Genomic DNA, 12,734 nt, shown 5'->3' with positions numbered 1-12,734 from the left:
CTGGTTTCTGAAACCTAGGCCTTTTGGGGGGTTATTTCTTTTAACTGCTTCTAGCCACAGGAATGAAAAAAAGTGGCATGTCTCTAGCCAAACCTCTCTGGGGGTGGCCTAGATCTAGTTATTGCTTCACTCACCACTTCCGAGGAAAGGACCGTTTCGTCTCCTCTGGTGGCCAAGAGAAGGTAGAAAGGGCTACTGCTTCAGAGAGGGGCTGCAGATTCGTGGGAGGTGCATAGGTAGCTTCAGCATCACAGACAAGAGCTCAGCACCCAGTTTTGACCTTATCCAGTCAGGGGCCACTTCTACATTTCAACCTCACCGCGCCCCCAGGCTTAGTGCTATTATGCGGCTTTGCTGGGCAGCGCCGAGATGCTCAGCCCTTTGCAGAATGAAATCCACAGTGACTTAAAATTGAAATCAGGGTTACCAATAACTAAATGGAAATAGTGTTGTTTCCCAGAACACAGCAAATCTTTCACAATGTACTGGGGTGCATGTTTTTCGTCTCCACTGAGCTATGAACAATAGGGAACTCTCCGCTTTTATTAAAAACTTTGAGGGATTATTATTTTAGTTAAGCCTTTAAGAATTCATACCTATCTGGAAAGGGCAGCTTGTGTAATGAACTTCCTGTTTTCATCATAGCTGGATACTGCTTTTTGCTGTTGCCTGTTATTACCCAGTTAATATGAACTGCCTGGAGTTTATTTTTAGCTCACTTGAGCCTATTGTAAGGTCTGTTCAAGAACTTAACTTTCAAACCAGAAGATGTAATTACTGCATCTAACACTCACTTTAGGGATACACTCTTAGGTCTTTTCAAACAGCCAAGGTATAAAGTGAAAATAGGTAATGAATAGTGATTGAATACCAGAAACCTGTACAATTCAAAAATTATCTTTTATTTTCAAGTTAAAGAAGTCATACTCCATCCCTTGGATCTCCGATTAACACAGTGGAGAGGAATATTTACCAAAATGAGCAGGGTATATTTTACTTGAGGAAAAAATGTACAGTTATCAAAACATCTTGAGATCACAGAATCAAGAACTTTGAATTCTTCTGCATCAAACATTTTTATGTGTAGCAAATCACATTTAGCACAAGTAAAAGGTCTTTAAGACTGAAATGAGAGTGAATATAAACTCTGCAAATGACACTTTTTTAACAGTCTTTCAACTTCTCACAGAAAAGAAAACAGCAATAATAAAAGCACATAGAATCACAAGGCAGTTCAGTTTAGAGGGTATCTGAAGGGGTCACCTAGTCCAAGATGAGCTGTGAGGTTACTCAGGGCTTTATCCAGTCTAGTCTCAAGATCCCCCAAGGATGGAGGGTGCACGACTTCCTCTGGACAGCCTGTTCCAATATTTGGGTGACCTCTTAGTGGAAAGGTTTCTCCTTGCTCCCACTGCAAAACTCATTTTCATCAACATCTGCTTGTTGCCTCTTGTTTGACTGAGAAGTGCCAGGCTCCGTCTTCTTGATGAGCTTGTCCCAGCTCTGGGAACGTCACTGTTATGCCCCCCCAGGGCTGTCTCTTCCCCAGGCTGAACAAGCCCTGCTCCCTCAGCCACCCTCCCCAGGGCAAGTGCTGCAGCCCCCTGGCCATGGCCCAGCACTGAACTAAGTCTTTCTTGCTTTTGGTGGCCCAAAACTGAACACAGTACCCAAACGTGGCTTAACAAGTACTGAGTAAATGGCGATAATCATTTCCCTTCACCTGCTGACTGTTCTCCTCTCACCGCAGCCCGGGACACTCCTGGATCCTGTCCAGCCTGCGGTCCACCAGGTCCTCTGGGTCCTTTCCTCAGAGCCACCCCTCACCAGTCTGTCCCCAGCCTGGGCTCTTTGCACAGGGTCTTTCCTTCCCAGGTGCAGGACTTGGCATTCGTCCTAGGGATAATTCCGTAGATGGTTCTTAAACATTAACTTAACATTTTCCTCTTCTCTGTTTTGTTCTGCTATTGCAGACTCATCTTACTACAGTTTGGCTTAAAGAGGTGGATTACATAAATCAGGATACATTTAAATCTGATTAGATGAGAAAGAGAGATAAATAAGTCTGTCACGATGAATTATTTTTTTCACCGTCTTCCATTCCTTATATACTTTTACACTTCATGCTGTAACTAGTTTGGCTTCAGCAGACTCACGAGAATGTGCAGAGGCTGTACACCAAAATAAATCCACTATTTGTCTCTTGAGCTAGTCAAATAAACTAAAGGTCACAGCACTTTCTATATGTATACATTTTGAATAATTTCAGTATTAAAACTTAACTCTAACAATCCTTATATTATTTGCTTAAAGCCAACTTGATATTAGTAGTAATAAGTAGTCTCCAGGAAAAGTGAACATTATCAGGAAGCAGGTATATTAAAAAGGATTTACAGATAAAAGAGGAATTTAAGTTTGACAAGCCTATTAATGGTAGGTTCACTAAGTTCCAATTCATTACATATATCAGTGAATACAAAGGAATTTTTTGTTTTGTTGCAAACAAAATTTATTTCTGGCCACCTGCTGCCTGGGAAATTTCACAAACAATATAATAGTTTTCAAAAAAAAAAAAAGAGATGCTATAGGTTACAAAAAAGGATACATAGCATAAGATATAAAGATATATAAAGATATAGTTTTATGTCCTTTCAAGGAGGCTTTTGTCCAATTCCAAATGGCTAAGTAGAATTTACTGCAAATGTTTAAAAAGGAAATGCAAAAGATTCAGGACTGAAATTTCAAAGCTAACTATTGCAGGCTGTTGAACAAAGGAAACTTATTTGCTTTTTTGAAGCTTTGATTTTTTTGCTACGTCACTGACATTGTGATTTTTAAACTGTTTATTGCCTTTTACTTAAAATTCACCCTGGAGATAAAAAAAAATTAAAAAAATAAAGAAACATTGTCATTGCAATCCTTTCAAGACAATTTTCAGTGAAAGCTACTTGTGTTTGGTTTGCCATTTGAGTATCTATTCAACATTATGTCTGCTTCCCTTCTCTGCTTCTTTTTACATTTCCCTTGAAAACAATCTGACATCAAAGACCTCATCATCAAAATTACACAGCAGGTATTTGGATGAATTAAAATTTTCACAGTTAGCATATATAATAAATCACAGTTGTGGTGGGTTGACCTTGGGCAGCTGCCAGATGCCCACCCAGCCACTCTCTCACTCCCCCTCCTCAACAGGACGGCAAGAAAATAGGTCAAGATAAAGACAGGAAGATCACTTACAAATTATTGTCATGGGCAAAACAGACTCAGCTTGGGGAAAATTCATTTAGTTTGTTACTAATTAAAAATAGAGTAGGATGGTGAGAAACAAAGACAAAAAAATAAAAACGCCTCCCCACCACCACCCCCTTACTCCTGTGCTCAGCTTCACTCTCATCTCCTCTACCTCCCTGAGCAGCGCAGCGGGATGGGAAATGGGGTCTGTGGTCAGTCCATAACCCATCCTGCGCCGTTCCTTCCTCCTCACACTTTTTCCCTGCCCCAGTGTGTGCCCTTCCCATGGGCTGCTGTCCTTCCCAAACTGCTCCTGCGTGGGCTCTTCTCCACGGGCTGCAGCTGCGGCCCGGGGCCTGCTCCTGCGGGGGCTCTCCATGGGCCGCAGCCTCCTCCAGGCCACATCCACCTGCTCCACCGGGGGCTCCTCCACCCACGGGGGGACTGCAGCGTGGAGATCTGCTCCATGGGGGACCCATGGGCTGCAGGGGGACAGCCTGCTCCACCGGGGGCCTCTCCCTGCACAGCCCGCAGGGGAACTGCTGCTGCCTGCCTGGAGCACCTCCTGCCCTCCTGCTGCACTCCCCTGGGGGTCTGCAGGGCTGCTTCTCTCACAATTCTTTTCCTCCCTTCTCACTGTGCTGTAGCATTTTTATCCTCTCTTCAATACATGTTTGGCACTGGCACTGGCAGTGTCTGGCATAGGGCAGCCGTAGCCTTGCCTCACAGAGCAGCCCCCTGCTGCCAACACCTGGACACCTATACAGCCTCGGTTAGGCTGAACCAAACTCTTTGGTCAGCACATGCCCCATGTTTTCCTAGATGACTGATTCATCCCAAATTCATCATTCAGCATTGCCAGGACTCTCAGAGGAGACTCTCTTTTCATTTTGGACTAACCCAGTCCACCTCTGTGTGGAAATCTGGAAGCACAAAGACACTACTGGTTTTGACATCCCTGTCCTCACCTGTTGCAGCTACAAATTTTACACATCCTGATGTTTTTTCACTGTCTTGGGATCAAATATTGATGTTCACACATCAGCATTAAAGTAGAAAATGGAAAGGTGGACCAACTCTGGCATAAACAAGAAATAGGTGAATCTTCTGATGTCCCCAGGAAAAATGGGGAAAAATTGTTATTACTTGTGTTTTAGGCTGGACGACACAGGTGCCATGTATTTAGTCTCTGTTGCCACCAAAATAAATAAAAAATTACTATTTTTAAACGCTTGACCCTGGCAACAAAGTGTAGCAGATCAGGGCTGGTGGTCTTCCTGCCTTTCTGCAATGAAAGGGGAGGAACAGGAGATTTTTCATCCATGCCCATACCCTAGATTCAGCTTCGTCTAGGCCCATCACATTTACCAGACACTTACCTGCAGAAATTCACCTGCACTTACTCACCTGTCTCCTGGGATTATTTTTCTGTAAGGAGAAATTAAGCACATGAAAATTGCATTTATGTAGCTGAAATTGTTTTGGTGTGCTGGTGCTAGCAGATCTTTTTTTAATGCTATCAGATATTTAATGACAACAAGTAATAACTCTAAGTTCCTGTCTCACTGCTTATATTTCAATCATGGATATTAATATTTAGGCCTGGATTGTTCTCGGTTAAATCAGAATAAATTCAGAGAACTTACATTGGCTTTGTAAACTGCTGCTTCAGATTCACAAAAATGTACGAGGAGCAATGGTTTTGTACAGTAACTGTAATATAGATTTCATGTTCTTTAAGTCACAGCATACTACAGGTACATTCAACTTCTTACAAAGTAAAGCATTTAAGAAAATGCTACTGATATATAATATTTGAAAAATACTGGAAACACTTTAACTGCAAGAAACTAACATCAGAAAAAGTTATTTTTGAGTATTCAGCACCCATCTGTTGCAATTAATGACTTTAAAATTAAAGAGGAAACATTTTAACATAACCTTTGAAATCAGTTTACCTCACTGAGGTCATTTAAAGCCAAGGATAACTTGCCATGACAGGTCAAATCACTGAAGCACTGTATTTACAGGGTGACTGGACAAGAAGCTCAGGCAACAGTGCAGAGGTCTATACGAATACTCCTGCAGCGGTGCAGAGGGAATCCCAAGTCATTAAAAAATAACTTTCCTTGGATTTTCTGATGTGTAATCTGTTATACCCAAATATGACACCATATTTCATTAGCCAAAGAAAATACATCCCACACTGGAACTGGATACAACAATTGAACAGCTTTAGATGTTCAGTAAATTCACAACTATGCATCACAATTCTGGTGCGTCAGACCCCAAACTCCATAAAATTGCAGTATTTATCTCCAAAACCATAACTGTCTAAACATTTACATCAAGTTTCTTCCATAAAACACACATTGAAAGTTTAGAAATGTTGACTGAATCATTTCCTGTGACTCAGTGATCTGCTATTGCATCTGTGCAGAACACCAGGAGAGCTGTTTTTAGCGTGACAATTTTACAATTCAATGGAATGTTAATGGCCTCTTAAATTTCATATAAGACAGCTTCTTATCATGTCCTTAATCTCTTATCAGATGTTATCTCGAGTGAAAAAAAAACTCAGGGCCAGATTATAACCATGGAGAGAAGAAGTAAGAAAATTCTCCCATGCAACCGATCTCAGATTGAAGATTAGCAGCGACTGGGTGCCAGCTATTTCCTGTGATTGATCAGATATCTAGAGAATCATTACTCTGTTCCCCTGGTCGTATGCTACCCAGGATACACAGAAGGGGGTGTGTGCTGCTGGAGTTAGAAGTTGTAAACCTACTCCTACTATGAGCCAAAAGGAGTTTTTATCATGCTCTGAAGCCACCCTTAGAGCAGATGATAGATGTACAGGCTGTTGCAGCTATCTCTTCAGAGGGGCTGTGCAACACTGAAATCTAACCAATCTTTAGATATGAAATGGAGACGATACCACATCTGTCCCTAAATCCCATTGGATATTTTCTGTGGATCGGAATGGATCCTCTGCTTCTTAAACAGGTACACAGGTTTCACCTCCCCTCCTACCACACACAATAATCACATAAAAGATATTGGTGCATGTCTGTATAAACTGTTATGAAAAGAGAGAAACTGAATACCCACACTGTGCTGGCACATGGACAGAGTAAATGAGAGAGAGAGAGAAGGAAGGAAAGAAAGAAAGATAAGAGAGAGAGAGAGAGAGAGAGAGAGAGAGAGAGAGAGAAAGAAAGAAAGAAAGAAAGAAAGAAAGAAAGAAAGAAAGAAAGAAAGAAAGAAAGAAAGAAAGAAAGAAAGAAAGAAAGAAAAAGAAAGAAAGATCCTTTTCCTCACCCTCCCCTTCTAACCCTTCTACTTACTTGAAGTGTAAATTGAAAGTGGCTAAGAAGTAGGTTAATATCACTAACATGATTTCTTTTGCTATACACTCTTCCACTAACACCTTGATAAAGATGCTCAGCTTTTAGGACGCGCTGTTTGTTTGTTTTAGGAGAAGCTCTTACTACGTGATTGCTTCAAGCAGATAGGAGAGAGCGAACTGTGTGGCTTTTGTTGAGCCTGCATTTTAGGGCAAATATCTTTGAAGCACAGCCTACTGAGAAGAACAGCTTTTCACAGGAAACAGAAGAAAATACTGTGTGCTCGAGACAAATGGGATTTTCCTCGGGCAAGAAAGATGTAATAAACATCTCAATACAAAATTAGTTAGGAAATATGAAAGGTTGGGGGTTGATCTTTGCTTTTACAAAGACAAAGGGAGAAAATGCCTATACTAAAGGACCAACAAATTCCTCTACAGCAGATTTCAGATATAACTGAAAACATGAAAATGAGCGCTCTGATACATGCCTGCAAGCCAGCCAACATGACAACAGCGTTTAAGAAATGGCAGAAACGTGGACCCTTTCCATCCTGTCACGGCACACCGACAGACTAAAGCAGTGTAACTGCTGTAACACGCTGCGTTCCACATCACCCCTTGTTCTCATGCTCGTCATTTCCATGTGCACCTAATAATAGCATTTCCCATTCTTTCCCCTCCAGCCACTGTTCTGCATGACTCCACCTTCCTCCCCCTGCTCCCGGGTGCCTGGGTCCCAGACTCTGCCGTCCACACCTTCACTGCCACCACCTCATGGAGCTCCCAGCCCTTTCCCTGCCCATGGGTCTGCTTGCCCCAAGTCCTCCTCACTGCCAGCTGCTGCAATGTCTGCTGAACATCTTCCTGTACCACTACTTGTAAATAATGACACTTTAAAGACAAAACCCCAGAGTCTATTCCCATCCAAAGAGCTACAGCAGGTACGAGCCGGCATGGAGGGGAAAACAAAACCCTGAAATAGCTGCATCACAGTTGCATGCAAAAGGAGAGCCAGCAGTGAGGACATGCATAGCTGAAGGGCTGCCCTTGATGCGTGGTATTTGACCCTTAAAGATTCTTTTTTTTTTTTTTTCTTTTTCAATCTTTGTCTTCTTATTCATTACCAGAATAGAAAAAGGCACTTCCTGACAGATGTTCTGAAGTCTAAGTGCAGGTTCCCTTTATTGCCAACACCTGTACCGCTAAAACAGGTCTAGCTGTTGGTGGCTCTTTTTATTATTTGAGGAAGGCAATTTTTAAAAGAACAGAGCACAGAGAAAGTGTAACGCTCCAGATTTGTAAACCTGTTTTCCCAAGGTTCCTTTACAGAGATGAGGATATTGAGCAGCAAAGAAAAGTCTACAGCCTTGGGTGATAGGGGTGGGGTTTTGTTCTGGTCAAATGAATGTTGAAGTTATCAGTCACTCAAGTCAATTTGTCCACTGAGAACAAGAAATCAAACTTACAAAATAATATGATTTAGCCTCTCTTAGCCAAAAAAATACAATTCTCTCTGTCCTTAATTAATTTGTTTGGATTTAGAAGAATGCTCCTATGTTTAACTATTTGGTATAAGCATCATGGGACTGAGGCTAATGTTGTTAGTTGATATTTGACCTGCCTTTTCCTATTTAGTTATTGCTTCTAAAGACCTTCATATTTATGGCCCATGTCTTCTTGCTCTAATCTGAATGCCCGGAGGAACAACTGCATGTACTAAAGCAGTGAAGTTTACTCCCAAGTAAGAAATCTGAGTCCCACATGGCTCATACTCAGTGTTTTGCTGCTGTTGGACTCTTAATTATCTATTTTTTTTTTGTTAGATTTTGTTAGAGAGGAAATCATTCATATGAAAAAATAAAAATAAAAAAATTAGAGGGCATGAAACACAACTCATAAAAAGAGAAGAGCAAAATCTAAGTCACAAAATTCATCAAAGTTCAAGAAAATTCGGGCATGTCCAGAGCTAAATATACAGTTTACCTAACAGTTCCTCAATCAAGGAAAAAATAATAATAATCAAAAAAAAAAAAAGGCATTTACAAAAATGGATAGGGAAAAAATCTTCAATTTAACAGGAAAAAAAAAAAAAAGCTTTAAGTCACATACAGCCACAGCTGTAAGTTTGATAAGTAAATAAGCCAAACTAGTGGTTCCCTGCAGTTGAAAGTATGAGATCTGCCTGCCCCTTTTTTCTTCTGCTTCTCTCCTGTGCCCCAGCTCTCTTCCTCTTCCCTACTCACAGGCACACCATCTACTGTTACATTTCATGGCTGTAGCATCAGCCTCTCCTATAGCCTGATTCAATCCCAGGAAATGTCAGAAAACTATCCGAGACATAAATGGCATAAAAGGTCTGCGATTTCAATGAATTAAATCAGTTCCTGGAGAGATACAAGTGTCAGAGAAAGCACAAAGTACATGATGAGAAGAGAAAGGGAGGGAAGGGTAGAGGACTTCATCTTTTTGGTGGTAGTGGGCAGGTATGTCTGCTCACTGTCTCATTTCACCACTCCCTAAAAAGACACTGGATTGGTTATGGTTTTCTCCTACATATTCCACACCTGGTGTGGACCCATAACTGATCTCACATATTTGGTAGCTAGCCCGGAATTGCACCAAAATTAGCATATTTACTCAGGAATCAGACTTCCTTCGATGGCCCCAGAGCACTCCATTTTGCTTTTCTTAGTACATTGGCTTTTACATCTCTTTTCCCCGTTATTCAGCGGAGGTGTTTTTAATGACAGGGATGCAAAACCTTCCATCTAGGGTCCAGCAGCTCTTTTTCTGGTTTTAGAGTAGGAAGAGCTATCTGCCCTCAGACGGTCCCAAAACATCAACCTACAAAGAAGCCTCTGCCCAATATTCATCCTGGCTCGAAGGTAGAGCAGACACACAAAATCCTGCAGCTTCCTCCCGGCTCAGAAAGGGTTCTACGCTCAGCTCCATGTTTGCAAAAGAGATCTGGAAAAAATGTTCTTTGTCTGAACATTATTGTTCCTTGGGGGTGGCAGAGCATGCCCCTTCTGCAAGAGAGAATAGGCTGCAAGGCCCCCCATGGCACGCAGCAGCTCCCAGGGAATCTGTGATAGGCCAATACCCCCCCCATGCCTCTAAACCATCCTCAGTCCCCGACAGCCACCATGTCAAATGACAATAGTGCAGAATCCCCAAAAGAGTTTCAGTCTTCTGACAATGAATTGAGAACTTTATTAGAATAAGGAGAGCAGAATTCCCCTTCAGAAGGCACTCCCAAAGTACGGTCCACGAGGCCAGCCTAAACGCTCTAAGGCTGGCCTGCAAAACTCTGTTAAAAACACTGTTTTCAACAGTGTCTCTTTTAAAGGTTCGACAAGGCAGCTCAGTGGCAGCACCAGAGGAAGAATAATGCTAACATTTCCTCCACTGGTCAGAAACTTTGGAAACTCCTACCTCAAACTACATTTTCCCCCATCCTCCTACTCCTGTCAGGGTTTTTTGGCCCTCTTCTGCCAGGTGTCCTCTCACAGATTTGAAGCTGCAGCAGATCCAATGCTGCTTCCCCTTTTCCAGTGAGGCCCCAGATCTTCTGAAGGATCTAAATCTACCCCCTGGTCAGCTTGGTGACCACCCTACCGAACAGGTCATCTTCACCCTGAGGAAACATCTTCCCTTTCAGTTCTTTGGGGCCTCCAGAGGTGGACTCCCCTCAAGAGGCCTTTTGCTTGGGTTCCAGCATGACTAACCTTAACCTCCACCGCACACCACAGTCCAGCAAAGTTTACATACTTCAGTCGATGGCAGACACATATGGTCCAGCTCCAGTGATAGTGATGTCAGCAGGTATTGCCCAACATTTTCCCTATTTAGATCCATTGCATCTGGATTGCCTGATTTCGTCTTGCGTAAGATTTCCATGTTTGTGGAAGGAGACCTGAAAAGGATGGGTTTTGACACCTACAAGCCTCCCATCATTTACACAAGGCCACTTGAAACGAAAGTGGACCTCTCACTTCGGCGGTGGTGTTCCCAGCTGCTAACTGGGCAGCGTGCCGGACTAGAAGATTGCCCTATAGCCAAGAGGAGCTCATGGTGACTAATTGTGCTTTCAGACATCTGTCTTGATCTCTCTCTTACCAGCCTGTTCTCTTGTGGGGGAGTGACCTGAACGTCATGTGCTTGAAACCACGCTGTATTTTACAATGCCTAGAACACTGCAACCCAAGAAACTGCACTTCGTCATGGCTATTCCTTCCAAGAAATGAAAGGGAGAAGACACCTTTCTAAGATATATTCATCATGGTTTTAGGTGGAAGAAGTATTTCTACAAATTTAGATCAGCCAGTAGCTACAACACAGGTAAGTCATAGAAACTTGGTGCCTTCCAGCAGCTAGTGCTCAAACTGGACCCTACATCTCAGTCTTATTCTAAGCTCTGCTCTCAACCTACCCTTTGCTTATGGATGTCCCCAAAACATATTCCCACACAGGTCAAACATCTTCCTACCACTTCCTACTGTATATTCTACCCGCCTCTCATCCTGCAACCAATATGGGGGATTTTCTATTTGGTTCATTCACTAAATGAAAAAAATGTGACTATGGAATTACAAGTGCTTTGTGAGGTAACCAACAGGAAGCGTAGTATCTACAACTGCCGTGGTGTTTATTTTGCTTTATTTTATTTTTTTGAGGTGGAGATGATGCAATAGATTGCATTTTTTGTGCAATAGCTGAGATCAGATTTGGATGCACGTTTGGTGCCTGTCTCACCGTTTTAGCAATTCTACAAAACGTGTCATTAAACTCTTTGGAAAACACTAACTTTGTAAAGCTCTCTCCTGGATGCACAGTGGGAGAACACACCACCTTCTGAAGTCTCCTCGGTCAATACAGCACTTAAACACTTAAATCTGACCTTAACTAGTCTCCAGGTATCTCTTTTTCAGGAACATAATAAAGTGAAGGTGCTCCTGGAGTTAGTAGTAAGAATTAGCTTTGCTGCTTCTCTGACAATTAGCCCAGATTAAAGACTCACTGCCTATGACACTTCCTCACTCATTAGAAACTTGGCCCTAGTGTTCATATAGTATGGTGAGGAACACACTGGAAACTTACCAATTTGACTAAAGAAAGGTGGGGACAAATAATGGGTTTAGAAGCTAAATATTTGACTGTGTTTTGAAGTTTCAAAATGTCTTTTCTTAACGAAGTTTCAGTTTCCTATCCTTTTTCAGTCCTTGGCACTACTATTTTCACTTTTCTTTCTGTCCTTGCACCTCCCCAGGATGAATGACGTTCCTTTGTGGACATACAGAAGAAAACTACTGGCAAGAAGCAAAACCAACGTCAAATACTGGACCTATGTTATATGAATTGTCAATATTTTCAAATAGTGTCTTGTTGAATATTGCTCCATCAGAGATCCCAGACACCCTCAGAACAGCCTCTTTCTGTGGTCTAGAGCAAAAGTCCCGTAAATATTGCTTTGGGGAATATTAGTCACATTAGTAATGCTCATCAGTGTAGAAAACAGAAGATAAGCATAAGCAGTTGTAATTAGTGCTCTAAAGACTGTAGAGAAACATGTGCATAATTTGTTTCATCCAGCAGACACTATCACTGTAACCAAAAGTGCAGAACGATAGGCTGGTGTGAGTAAGCACCTAACTTCTAATATCAGAAAAAACTATGCCACATGTGTGTTTTTCTTCACCTACCAGACCTACAATCACTAATAATAATAAGGATTATAATAATAATAATAAACTGCACCTACTGGTAGCTGCTTATTCCCTCTAAATCCCTTCACCTTGCACAGAGTAGGATACTATAAACCCCATCCACACCTGGCCATATTAATCTCATCATCATAGTATTTCTATTTTTTTCTCACCTGACAAACATGTAAAATACAGTTTCTTCTTCACTTTATTGTTACCTCTATGACCTGTGATTCATTGCTGAAGAATGAATTTAAATTTGTGACACAAAAACAGCAACAATCTTCATGAGGGAATTTCCTTTGAAATGAGATGCTGTGATTCTGAACTCTTATTGTGATTCTGAACTCTTTACACTGAAATGCTTCTGAAGCCCCCTTCTAGCCCTAGGAGGTATACTCTTTTCAGTAACAGCTATGCAATATATCTATGTTGTGCCAGTTTTA

The sequence above is a fragment of the Anas acuta genome, chromosome 2 (assembly GCF_963932015.1).
Source record: "Anas acuta chromosome 2, bAnaAcu1.1, whole genome shotgun sequence".
NCBI classification, from domain to species: domain Eukaryota; kingdom Metazoa; phylum Chordata; class Aves; order Anseriformes; family Anatidae; genus Anas; species Anas acuta.
The sequence above is the reverse complement of the archived record's forward strand: the minus strand, read 5'-3'. Positions refer to the sequence as shown.